Here is a 13,832-nt window from a genome sequence, read left to right as displayed (position 1 = left end):
CAGACAAAAGAGTCGCTCATGGTAAATACACAATAACCATGAGACATTCTTATACTTTTATTTCAACTCCCTGTGACTAAGAAACATTTAGTATTTACCATATTTATTCATTCAACAAATATACAGTATGCACCTACGATGTACCCAGCACAGGTTAGATGCTTGGACTAACTCTCTGGGGGAGAAAAAGACGTAACTATTTGGTATGACACACACCAGGTCTCAGGATCTTTAGAGGGAAAAGCCAGTTCAGTTGTTAGCTGTCTCTTATGGCACTACTCACTCACTCCCAAATAACAAAGATCTTACAAAGGGAGAAACAAACCAACTCTGAGGCCATTATTATTTTCTTTATAGGACAGGCTCTCCTGCTTTGCATTCCATTGTTTTTACAGAGCAGATCTCTAAAATGTTGTCAAGTGGCATTAAACCTCTAAGAGCAGCAGCCGTGGCTGCCTGTGTCACTACTTGACTAGACAATTCACACGTGCTATGCTCTTTTAAAACCTACTTAACTGGAGGACAGGGGAGGGGAGAGGAGGAAATCAGGAGACCAGGCCAGAAATGCCACCACCACCTCCCAGTTGAGAATTCTCAAAGGAGTTTCAAGCTCTCCTAAAACCCTCTGCTGAGTCAGGAGGGCATTATGTGTGTGGCTTTGCCCCTCTGTCATTCACGCACTCACTCCTTCCTTCCTTCCACAAACAAGCATGGAGCACTTAGCATCCACTCTGCACCTGGCTCTGCCCTGGGCACTGTGGTCACAGGGATGAGGAAAATTACAGGATGGATACTGTTCCCACGCACACGGGGAGGAGAACGACTTTCAAGGCAGAAAAAAAACCACACGTGCACAAAATGGGAGTGGGGAGGGGGCCTCTAGGGCCACAGAAAGTAAAATTTAAGAGAAGGAGGAGCCATGGGCAGGGCTGAGGGTGTGTTTTTCTTGGACCAGTCCTCCATCCCCACTGACCCTCTCCATTCATGATCCATCCCAGGTGCCAGGCGCAAGCTTGGTTCTGAACAGAACCATGTCCAGTGTTCATCAGGCTATGCTGTGACCTAGCTGGACATGAGGGCTGCAGAAGGTTCTGTGGCAGCTTAGACTACCTTGGAGGGGCTTCGTTCTGCCATGAGCTGTATTTCTGACCAAGATGGTAGACGTTACACTGTTTTGTGGCAGAATTACCCAACAATGTGAGACCATGGTCATCCTCCCCGGGTAAAAATGGAAGATAGTGACATGTGCCTGGATAGTTGGGAAGCTGCCAATTCTTTTAGTTTTAACAGAATTTTCAGTCACTGAAAAAAAGCTTTTTGATACAGACAAGAAACATTAATAGCTCCTCACAGTTCTAGAAAAATGTAAAGCTCCTGTCAACGTTTACCCTGTGGTGGGAGAAGATGAAAACCCAGAGTACGCAATGCCTTGGACGTGTTAATCTTGTGATTTGGTCCATCTTGTGCTTTACTTGCAAACCAACTCGGAAAAGAGAAATCTCCACGTTCTAAACAAGAAGACCCAACGTCTGATACTGCAAGAAAAGAGACTCCATACAGAAACTAAATAGCTACAATAAACTCAATGCTACTCAGGGCAACAGATAAAAAGCCTCTGGACTCCATACAGAGTTCTAGAGTCTCTGTGGAAAGTCAGCCCAAGATGGAGGAATGAAGCTGGACCACTTTCTTACACCATACACAAAAATAAACTCAAATGGATTAACAACCTAAATGTGAGACCTGAAACCATAAAAATCCTTGAAGAGAACACAGGCAATAATCATTCTGACATCAGCCGTAGCAACATTTTTCTAGATAGGTCTCCTGAGGCAAGGGAAACAAAAGCAAAAATAACTATTGGGACTACATCAAAATAAAAAGCTTCTGCACAGTGAAGGAAACAATCAACAAAACTAAAAGGCAACCTACTGAATGGGAGAAGATATTTATAAATGATATATCCAATAAAGGGCTAGTACCCAAAATATATAAAGAACTGATACAACTCAATACCCAAAAAACCAAATAATCCAATTTAAAAATGGGCAGAAGACATGAACAGACATTTCTCTAAAGAAAACATAAGGATGGCCAACAGACACAGGAAAAAGATGCTCAGCATCACTCATCATCAGGGAAATGCACATCAAAACCACAATGAGGTATCACTTCACACATGTCAGAATGGCTAGAATCAAAAACACAAGAAATAACTAATGTTGTGAGGATATAGAGAAAAAGGAACCCTTGTGCACTGTTGGTAGGAATGCCAACTGGTGCAGTCACTGTGGAAAACAGTATGGAGGTTCCTTAAAAAATTAAAAATACAATCCGATAATTGTACTACTGGGTATTTACCCAAAAAAGACAAAAATGCTAATTCAAAGGGATACACGCACCCGTGCATTTACTGCAGCATTATTTACAATAACCACATCATAGAAAGAGCCCAGGTGCCCCCCTATAGATGAATGGATAAAGAAGTGGTATAGGTATACAATGGAATATTAGTCATAAAATGAATGAAATCTTGCCATCTGCAACAATATGGGTGGATCTAAAGAATATAATGTTTTTTTATAAATGTTAACTTATTTTTGAGAGACAAAGAGCAAGCAGGGGAGGGGCAGAGAAAGACAGAAACACAGAAGCAGAAGCAGGCTCCAGGCTCTGAGCTGTCGGCACAGAACCCAATGTGGGGCTTGAACTCACAAGCAGTGAGATCATGACCTGAGCTGAAGTCGGACGCTTCAACTATTGAGCCATCCAGCCTCTATCAATATTTCTAAAGGAGAGAACACAGAGCAGACCTGAAAGATCATCTTAAAAGTCTTCCTACTGTGAAAGCCTCAATTCAAAGTGCAGGTTGCAGGCTGTAGGAGAGGGGAAATAAAATGACTGTTGTGGGTGCCTGGGTAGCTCAGTCAGTTTAGCATCTGACTTCAGTTTCAGGTCATGATCTTGTGGTTTGTGAATTCGAGCACCACATTGGGCTCTGTGCTGACAGTGGGGAGCCTACTTGGTATTCTCCCTCTCTCTCCCTTTCTCTGCTACTTCCCTACTTGCTCTCTCTCTCAAAATAAATAAATGAAAAAAAAAAAAAAAAAAAGACTGTCCTTAGTCCAGAAGAAATGGAGCTTCTTGGGCATTACCTTCCAGACAAATCATGATATGGAAAAAGAGGGGGAAAGTTCCGGTGCAGATGGCAAGATGAGATACCAGGACAAAGAGCTGGAAACCTTAAGAAGCCATTCAAAAATCTCGAAGAAAACTTGGAAAGAGCCATTTCTTCTTCTCAAAGCAGACTCTGTTCCTTGAACTGAAAGCTCGTGGTCACTGGATGAGAACATGGGAAGCTGAAAGAAACCTTCTCCAGACAAGAGGCAGCTGCAGACCTGAGACAGCTCAACCGTAATTACACTCAACTTCTAAAGTGGATCCTCCTGCATCTGATGAGTCAAACCTTTTTCTTCCTCCTCTATTGCCAAATCCAATGTTTCCAATGGATCTAAATGGGGCGTTTATCGCAAGAGGATTTCCTCTTCCTCGCCCTTCTCCAGAAAGCATGGAGAAGCATAACCCCCAACTGCCACCTCCACACACACCACCCCCCCCCCCCCCAGCTGGCTATCCATTCAGGGTCTCTTTTCCTCATCCTCCCTCATGTGTTGGGTTTTTCCCTGTATGCTCCTGTGCGGAAAATAGAAGTGAGATACCTTTGGCGGGGGCGGGGGGGGTCACTGCGCCTCCACACAAATCCCCTGATCAAAATCCTGACACACACAGGGAGGGCCTTAAGTCATTTTGCATCTTACTTTTTACTGTGAAGTATTTTTGAATTATTTATGGTTAGTTAAAAAATTTACATAAATGTTTTTACTTTTGCTCAAATTGCAACTCATTTTTTTTATTTTTTTAACGTTTTTGCTTATTTTTGAGAGACACAGAGAGACAGAGCACAAGCAGGGGAGGGGCAGACAGAGAGGGAGACACAGAATCTGAAGCAAGTTCCAGGCTCTGAGCTGTCGGCACAGAGCCCGACGCAGGGCTCAAACCCACAAATGAGAGATCATGACCTGAGCCAAAGTCAGACGCTTAACCTACTGAGCCACCCAGGTGCCCCAACTGCAACTCACTGTAAATTTTAGACAGTTTTTAGTGAAAAGAGATAGTTCAAATTATTACATTATATCATATATTCTAGAAAATATAAGCAGCAAATCTGAATCTGATGAGCCAGACCACTGTTCTCTCAACAATACATTATCCACAAGCAGTTAGTTTCAGCTCCCAGGGACGTTTGAAGTAGCAAATGCTTTTCTTCCTGCCAGTGGCTCTACATAACACAGTTGTAGGAAAAAGGGGAACGCTCCCTGTTGGGCTCCATTTTAAAAATCTACTCCAATAATGTGGGACTCAAAACTAATGACAATATTCAACTATTACATGTAAAAATCTCAGCGACTAATGCTCTACATACTTCTTACTGTATGCATTCAAAAGGATTTCCCTTTACAGGAAATGTCAAAATAGAGGTATGTTTTAAACAATGAATAAGCCCTGGGTAGGGCTGTCAGCATGAAGACACAGTCTGATACTAGAGGCATTTTTACAAGTTCAACAATTTTGTATACGCAACGTCATCTACTTTTAGCCTTTCTCTCCCTATCTCTCCCTCTCCCTCTCTCTCTCTCCCTGTGTGTGTGTGTGTGTGTGTGTGTGTGTGTATGTGTGTGTGTGTATGTGTGTGTGTGTGTGTGTGTGTGTGTGTGTGTGTGTCTATGTGTGTGTGTGTGTGTATGTATAATTTTTCTTTAATTTTCAATTTAGGAAGATGTTTGGTCGTAAGAACAAGAGCACTTGCAGTGAGAGATATTTCAGAGTCTACTACCTAGAGGACTTCAAAAAAGGAAAAATGGCTTCCTTCTAACTTCAAGGGAAAAGACTTACCTTGGTAAATTACCTTTGCTACTACAAAAATGTGTTTTGTTTCAAAAGAGAAGCTTTGGGGATAGACTGAGAGACACAAGGGCAGGCCCATCTATAACCGAAGAACAGTCTTACAATTCCATAAACTGGGGTGTGTCCGATCTTACTACCACTTGCCCTGCTGAGTCTTTCATTCTCCTTTGAAAACCTCATGGAAATGAAGACATCCAGGGTTAAATGAGAAAGGTCCCTGCTGGCCTGACCCCAAATGGGAATAAGGGCCTTGGCAAGTGGGCTTGAATGTCCTGCTAGGCAGGTGGTGGCTTGGCAGCCTGTCACCCAGACTGAAGGCTAACGATGCAACTGCATGATGAACCAGATCTGCACTTTGTCTGGGCTGGAACTGGATATCCCCGCACATGCTTCAGGAACCAGCAATGATCTCTGGGCAGCCCCTTATTGGGTCACAGAAGTTTCCACTGCTGACTTCTCACTGGCCTTGAAAAGTTACTTTATGAACTATCTACAGAATGTCATGACTAAGAGTTTTAAGAAAGCTGTCTTGGTCCTTTGTAGGTAACTAATTACTATTTGGGTACAAAACATAAAAACTAAGAGACCCTGTTTGTTCTCAGACATCTAAGAAGTTGATTTACAAAACAGACTTTAACAAACATTTTGTAAATAAATTCAATAAATTGGTTAACTATAATAAAAGATTTAGGTTCAGTATGATTTTTTTAGTATCTGTCATTTTGAGCAATTAAATAGCATTTTGTCTTTAAAAAAAATTTAAGTTTATTTATTTATTTACTTATTTATTTAGAGAGTGAATGCAAGTGGTGGAGGCAGGGAGACAGAGGGAGAGAAGAGAAAATCCCAAGCAATCTCCACACTGTCAGTGCTGAGCCCGACGTGGGGCTCGAACTCATAAACTTCGAGATCATGACCTGAGCCAAAGTCAGATACTTAACAACTGAGCCACCCAGGCACCCCAAAATTTTTAATTATAAAAACCTTATAGCAACATTATAAATATTGGAAAGTGGAGAGAAAAAAAAAAAGAGTTATCCTTAGTCTCAACACTACAGCTTCACTTTTTATCTATTCATCTAAAAATGCATATTTAACTTAATTATATTCATGCTGTATAAGCAACCCCGTATTATAATTTTCCATTTGTTTTCAACATTGCTTACTTTCATAATATTTCCTACTATTTTATTCCATTAAATTACAACTTTTTAAAATATGGTTTGCTTATTATTTGTTAGGGTTTTCATCATTTATTTTACTTTATTTTTTTTTAAGTTTATTTATTTATTTATTTATTTAGTAATCTCTACTCCCAAAGTGGGGCTCGAACTCACAACCCTGAGATCAAGAGTCACAAGCTCTTAATACGCCATATATCACCTCTCGATATTGTGTTAAAAATTTAAGATAGGAAACCAGAAGTAGCTCCAACCAGACAGAAAAACTGAATGGATGAAAAAGTACTCTAAAAATCATTCTAAAATTTAATTAAGATTAAGTTATAGAGAAACCATCAAAAAAAAAAAAAAAGAGAGAATATAGTATTTATCAGATCTATAGGGAAGTGATCATTCAGTTTATAAGCAACAGAAGATACGGTAAAAGGAAAGACTGACAATCTCAAATATTAAACATAGGTAATTCAAATAACAATATTCTGACAGTTGACAAAGTCAACTGGCAATAAAATGTAAGCTAATAAGAAAACCACATTTAAAAAACGTTTAAAGTAACTTTTATTTCAAGAAGGACTCCAGGGGCGCCTGGGTGGCTCAGTCAGTTAAGCGGCCGACTTCGGCTCAGGTCATGATCTCGCGGTCCGTGAGTTCGAGCCCCGCGTCAGGCTCTGTGCTGACCGCTCAGAGCCTGGAGCCTGTTTTGGATTCTGTGTCTCCCTCTCTCTCTGACCCTCCCCCGTTCATGCTCACTCTCTCTCTGTCTCAAAAATAAATAAACGTTAAAAAAAAAAGGACTCCAGAAGAATAAATTAATGTATATAAAATAGTTTAAGGCAGAAATACGTTAAAACAGCACTCTGGACATACACTTGATTTTCAAATACAACGGCTATGGGTACTCTGAAGCCTCTTGTTTCTTTCAAAAAGTATTACTACACCAACAAAGACTCTACACACATTAAATGGTAATAATGAGTGCTAAAGAAATGATGAACACCATGAAATGACTTACATGAATTATGTTTAATCCTCACAATAACATATGCCTCCGTACTATTATTACCTGCATGTTACAGGTAAGGAAAGTGAGGTAAAGAGGTCAACTAACCTGAACAAGGTCATGGAGCTGGGATGGGAATCTAAACATCGTGATCCAAAGCCAGCATCTAGTCAATATGCTATAAACTTTACTGGTCCTCCAAACAAAATGTAACTGCTAAAATCTATCACCATAGGCTATCAACTTAAAATGATAAATTCTTTCTCCTTACGAATGATTATTACCATGCAAATGAAATTCTGATAACCTTTTCTATCCCCATGATACGGTAATATTATTCCATATATGTATCATAAAATATCCATAAGTGGTTTACTGTAATGTATCAATGATCTAGATCCCATGCAAGCACTTTGATGTATACCAGCCCAGTCGTATGTTCACACACCATTGTGTCTACTGCAGAAAATTACTATCTGTAATCTCAAGAGCTCAATGCCACTGGATTTCAACTAAGGTAAGGTGTGACCCTGACAGTTTCCAGAAAGTCAATGTGACTTTGTAGGTGGTAGAACCGCTGTTGGCTGCTCTCCTGCAATGCTATTACACAATCGGCACCAAAAAAATGAAGGATAAGAAAACAGTCAACTTCCCGAAATACACAGTACCTGTCCTTTTGGATTATGGGCACTGAAAAAAGCGTTGACAGCAATGTGTGGCTCTGGAGTGACGCCCTCCCCACCCCTCCCCCTCCCAATCTGGCTATATTTTTGAGAGGGACCCTAGCAAAGTGAAGAGCATACAGATAAAGGATGTCGGTCAGGCTACTGAGAGGCCTGGACAGCACCATGCACTCATTCATTCACACATCAACACATTTTCAAGGTGCACCCAGGGTATCCCAGGAGCGGCAAACCAAAAAAAGAATCAGAGCCCCTATCCTTATAAACCTGCAGTTCTACAGAGAGAAACCAGAGAAAATAATGAGAATATAACATACAGTGTGGTTTAAAAGAGGTCACAGAAGGTGCTTTCAGATTTCAGAAGATGAAGAAGAAACTGGGGACCTGAGATACCATACTCTATGAGGTCTGGGCTCTCAGGATCAGTGCTGGAGCCACAGGTTGGAACCTGGGGATGGGGATGCTCCAACTGAGGGTCTTGGCCCAGAGCAACATCAAGGCTTAATCCCCTAAGAGGATCTCCAGTTACCTCAAACCAGATCACCTTCCATTGGCGGTGGTGGGGGCTGGGTTAAATTTGGGTAAGTTAATAACGTTCACTTACAGTTGGTCACTACTTTTTAAGAAGAAGAGACAAATTCACTATTTAGTAACTGATTCTATTCAAGAGTGACTGATCTGGGTATTTTAAAAGAATTCCCATGAATTTGCTTCTGCCCACACCAGTGCCCCTCAAAGTTATGACTGTGTGGGTCAGAGCTACCAGTCTGCCATATCTTTATCACCAGTCCCCAAAGAAATAAGCAGAGAGATTAGATTTAGAAATTTTATGTGTTTACTAGATCTCATAAAAAAAAAAAATGGGGCTGTGTATATATCTATCTGCCTTTGTTTATTTCATTTTTGTAATAATTCACCTTAGTGTATTTTATAAAAACATTGATTCATGACACGTTGGAAAAAAAATAGCCTTTCACCACAGATAGTTTGAGAGGCACAGTTCCAAATAATTTTGAGTGTGTAATTACACAGAAGTGTATTTCCTTCCAACTCTTAAAAAAACCAAAGGACGTAAAATAACAAAAAAGTTTTTAAAAACAAAAAAAGCTTTGATGTAGCCGTCAAGGTAAGATTCTCACCTAAGTTTTTAAGAACTATCATTTATTGGATTTATCTTTTTCAGGCACTGAGGCTTACACTTTATTTTTTAATTTTTATTTATTTTTATTTATTTATTTTTTTTTTTTTTTGAGAGACAGAGAGTGTGACCAGGGGAGTGGCAGAGAGAGAGAGGGAGACACAGAATCCAAAGCAGACTCCAGGCTCTGAGCTGTCAGCATAGAGCCTGACGTGGGGCTGAAACCCACAAACCAAAAGATCATGTCCTGAGCCAAAGTCAGACACTTAACCAACTGAGCCACGTAGGCACCCTGAGCCTTACACTTTATATGCATGGGCTCATTCAATCCTCATAGCAACCCAACAAAGTAAAAATTATCACTATTTTACCCGTGAGAAAACTGAGCCCTAAGAAAGCCACGTCACAAAACAATAACTTGCAGGTAGTAAGGGGTAGAACAACAGGTGAACTGCAAAAGATTGAACTGCAAAGCCAGAACACGATCCTAAGATAACTCAGCATCTACTTACTTATGAATCAACAGGTGTAATGTCTAACCTCTCAGGCAAGCAAGGCACTCCCCATTCCCCCTGGCTCTGTTCCAAGAGATGTGAGGGAACCTGACTACCAAAGTCAACTGTCATACAAACTGCAACTTTGAGAACAAGAATTTGTCTCTGATTTTTAAAAAGGCCACCAACAAACTCTTAATTCTCTACAGTAGTATTTGGCAAACTACCGTCCATGGGCAAAATCCAGCTTACCTCCTGTTTTTATAAATACAGCTTTCCCAGAATACAGCCATGCCCATTAATCTACACATTGTAATTTATGGCCAGTCTTGGATACAAATGGCAGAGGAGAGTAGTTGTGACAGTGACCATAAGAGCTACAATGCCTATAATGTTAACTTCCTGGCTTTTAACAGAGAAAGCTTGTCAACTCCTCCGTATCAGTAAGACCGGCAACAGCACAGATTATGAATCAATAAAGAAAGTTCCAATCTCATTTTAGACATTAGGATTCAGTGTCTGACATAACAAAACTTCTCTCATGTTGGCTTTAGAGCTGACTTGCATTCTGGATATTTTTTCCCTTTGTCAAATATTTATTTACTTGTCTGTTTATTTATTTATTGTTAAAGTTTATTTTTGAGAGAAAAAGATGGGGGGGGAGGGGCAGAGAGAGAGGGGGAGAGAGAGAATCCCAAGCTGATGAGGGGCTCGAACTCAAAGTACCAAACGGTGAGATCAAGACCTGGGCCAAAATCAGGAGTCAGACACTTAACCGACTGGCCATCCAGGTGCACCCCCCCCCCCCCGCCCCCACCCTCGGTCAAGTTTTTAAAGGAAAATGTACCAACTAGCAAATTCTCTCAAGTGAGGGTGGCAGAAAGGTGAAGTGTTTTAAATAACCTACAACATAAAGAGGCTCTGTCATCAACTGGTAGCAGCGGTGTTGTAAGAACCACAGTGGACTTCAGGCATACATTCTTAACACTTTCCACATATTTGTGAGGATTTCAGGTAATCCTTCTAATGACCCCAGGAAGGTGAGGCCACCAGGTCCCAGTGAGATTTGGTAACCTGATTAGGACAGGGCTGAGAAGCTAATAAGTACTGAATCTACAATCTGGTCCAACACTCACTCGGACTCTGAAGCTCACCCGGCACTTCTCCCTTGTGTTGACAAAGAACGGCAACATGCAAAAGAATCTAAATTAATCTAAATCTACCTCAAAATGTAAAGTAACAAGATATAACCAAATTTTTTAAAATGAGAATTTGTTAATATTATAGACCATCAAAATGAAGTAACCAGATACTTGTAACACTACCATTAACCTTTGAAAACAAATGTTTCACCCGACAATTTTATTTACTTAAATGAGTCTGAGTTTCTGTTTTAACAAAAAAGAGAAAAAAAACATGACAGAGACACATCTTAATTACAGGCTTTTTTGGTTCTGATAGGAATGGTATTTTCCTATTAGATTATACTTTCCAGAAGAACAATGCCATTCAAATCCTTCTGAAGGGAAAAATGCCTTCCAGTGGATCTACGTTTGCAAAAAAGAAAGCATTGGCAGAGAGTCAAGTTTTCCCAAAGTACATATACATATGCCAAATAAGTACAGTTAGAAAACTAAAGAGGCATTCCGATCCATTATTCTCATTTTCAACATTACTGCTAGTTAAGGAGGTGCCATTCAATTCCTAAGTCTGGTTCATTGGCTCGCTAATAATTTCTAAGCAGAAAATGACACAGCCAACCAAAATCATATATAGTAAGAAAATAAATTGTATTTGATCCTAAAAAAGTTAAAACACTCTAGTTGGTTACCTATTTGCATAACCAATAAATTCACCAAATCATGTCTGTCTTCTAAATTGATTTTGACATACACCATTCTGCTTGTCACAGTATTTTAGTCAGAAATACTTGTTGCATAGTATATAGACTACTTCTAAATGGTAGAAACATCTTGAACTGTGTAGTTTTTAAACATAATTCTTCATCAAAGGGTTATATGCTTTTTGGAATTTGAGTTCCACAAACACTGTAATTTCACTGTTAAACATATTTACAGGGTCATACATATTCAAATTATGTAATAAAGATAGTACAAACGGCTGATAAAATGCAATTAACATTCATTTACAGTAGCTTAGCAGGCTTTGCCAAATGCTACTTCCCGTAACAGGCTATGAGGCTCTGATTGCATTAAGCTTCCCAATTATTCTTTTCTATCCTATGGTATTTTAACACTATTTCTGAGATTCCAAAAATCATCAGCAAGTGGATTTCAAGGTCTTTCGGAGTTCACAAGGCCTCTAGTCCATGATATTAAAATATTTTTCCCAGGTGCCTATGTCTTCCAAGTTCATATTTCTGAATTTCTTATATTTTTATAAACGATGGTTATTTTCGAATTCTGTGATCTTTCCAGTTTAAGTCTATAAAACTGAGACCTCTGATAAAAGGTTTTTCAAACTTTTCATGTTGGTTTCATATAAATAAACACACATTTTTGAAAAAGCACATTACTCTCAATTTCCTCTGGTACATTTCAGATATATTCTGTCTTAGAGATACAATAAACATGATTATTATGTTTTAAGCAGTAAACACTGCTGTCAGCACATTACTTTCATTAAGTGAATTTTATCATTCGGTTTCATAAACAGCAGCTGGTTATTCTTGCTGTCTCATTACTTCCTCATAGAGATCAGCAAGCCTTGGGAAGTGACTATTTACAATTAAGAAACTTTGTATATTACAGAGACCTCTAAACTTGTAATCAACTAGAGATTCAAATTATGTCCTTTTATAGAATTAATGGACCTTTGTATACCAAACACACTCCTACTATCCCACCAAAAAACGTTTGAGGCTATGAAAAATGTGCCTATTTCTTGCTTAACCTTGTAACCTTAGGACAGGTCAAAAAGGATGTCTGATATAGAAGCTTTGTGATAATCTTTTTCAAGTCCTTCATGTTCTAAACTTTTAAAACTATAACTTTAGAAATATATTTAAAGAAATCTCAGTGCCAATTTGTACATAAAATATGCCGATACACATTTCTTTTTTTTTTTTTAATGTTTCTTTACTTTTGAGAGAGAGAGAGAGAGAGAGAGAGAAAGATAGCAAGAGCAGGGGAGGGGCAGAGAGAGGGGGAGACAGAGGATCTGAAGCCGGCTCTGTGCTGACAACAGAGAGCCCTAAATGGGGCTCGAACCCACGAACCATGAGATCATGACCCGAGCCTAAGTCAGATGCTTAAGCAATTGAGCCACCCAAGCATCCCACCAATACACATATTTCTGATTCAATAACATGCTACTTAACAGTGCAATTTCCTCATTTACATACATTTTAAGACTCATAAGAACATAAAAATTCTCAGTTGGGACAGCTAACATTTTAACAGCTTTCTCACTGGAGACCTTCCTGCTAGGAAACTGAAATAAAAGAAAATATTAGAAATCTGATCTTTAAGAGTCCAAACAATTATTTATGGAGCACTTAACTCTATACTAGGTAAGTGCTGGGGCATATATATGATAGATAACGGAGCACAGTCTATGGGAAACAGATGTTGAACAAACATCTGTCTGTTATAAAAATAATTACAATTAGAGGGAGGTTAAAAGTATTTTCCTTATTTATAAAAATAAATATCACAACAGTAAAAAAAAAAAAAAAAGTATTTCAAAGCTCACTATGGCGCCATGCATCATTTTAGTGCTTTACATGTGCTCATATATGTTTATACATATAACAAATACATATTTGCTACGGAAAATTTGGATAATACAGGAACACACAAAGAAAATTTTAAAAAGTTGTCAGTCCCATTTACTCAGAAATGATGACTATGATATTCTGGTGTATATCATATTTTATTCACCACAGATTTTTTTCCCACACTTACTAGCATATCTTGAAAGGTTTCTTTTGGATTTAAAATAATCTTCAAATTCATAATTTTAGTGGTTCCATAATACTCTAATCCCTGTACATACCATAATTGATTTATTTCCTGACTCTTAGAGATTTATATGGCTTCTAATTATCATTTTTTAAGGCTTATTTATTTATTTTGGGAGATAAAGAGCGCGCCAGAGGAGTGACACACAGAGAGAGAGAGAGAGAGAGAGAGAGAGAGAGAGAGAGAGACAGAGGCAGAATCTGAAGCAGGCTCCAGGCTCTGAGCTGTCAGCACAGAGCCTGACATGGGGCTCAAATCCATAAACCGTGAGACCATGACCCGAGCTGAAGTTGGACACAACCGACTGAGCCACTCAGGGGCCCCTCATTTATTTTTTAAAGAAAACTGTGATGACGATTCTTATGCATTTTGTTCATCCTCATCTCTG

At 39.2% G+C, this 13,832-nt stretch overlaps 1 protein-coding gene and 1 long non-coding RNA gene across 7 annotated transcripts in view; one reads left to right on the top strand and one right to left on the bottom strand.

Annotated features, from left to right (window-relative positions):
* Positions 1–5,554, top strand: part of LOC122224776 — a 39,059-nt gene extending 33,505 nt beyond the window's left edge. The window contains exon 4 of the long non-coding RNA XR_006204928.1: positions 4,834–5,554. This is a non-coding gene — a long non-coding RNA (uncharacterized LOC122224776). The remainder of the gene's footprint in view (positions 1–4,833) is intronic.
* The window catches only part of SRGAP1 (SLIT-ROBO Rho GTPase activating protein 1), a 282,321-nt gene that overhangs the window by 234,439 nt on the left and 34,050 nt on the right, over positions 1–13,832 (bottom strand). The gene's annotated exons all lie outside the window — the stretch shown is intronic.

The sequence above is a fragment of the Panthera leo genome, chromosome B4, assembly GCF_018350215.1.
Source record: "Panthera leo isolate Ple1 chromosome B4, P.leo_Ple1_pat1.1, whole genome shotgun sequence".
Classification (NCBI taxonomy): domain Eukaryota; kingdom Metazoa; phylum Chordata; class Mammalia; order Carnivora; family Felidae; genus Panthera; species Panthera leo.
Note: the sequence above shows the minus strand (reverse complement) of the source record. Positions and strands in the feature narration are given on the sequence as shown.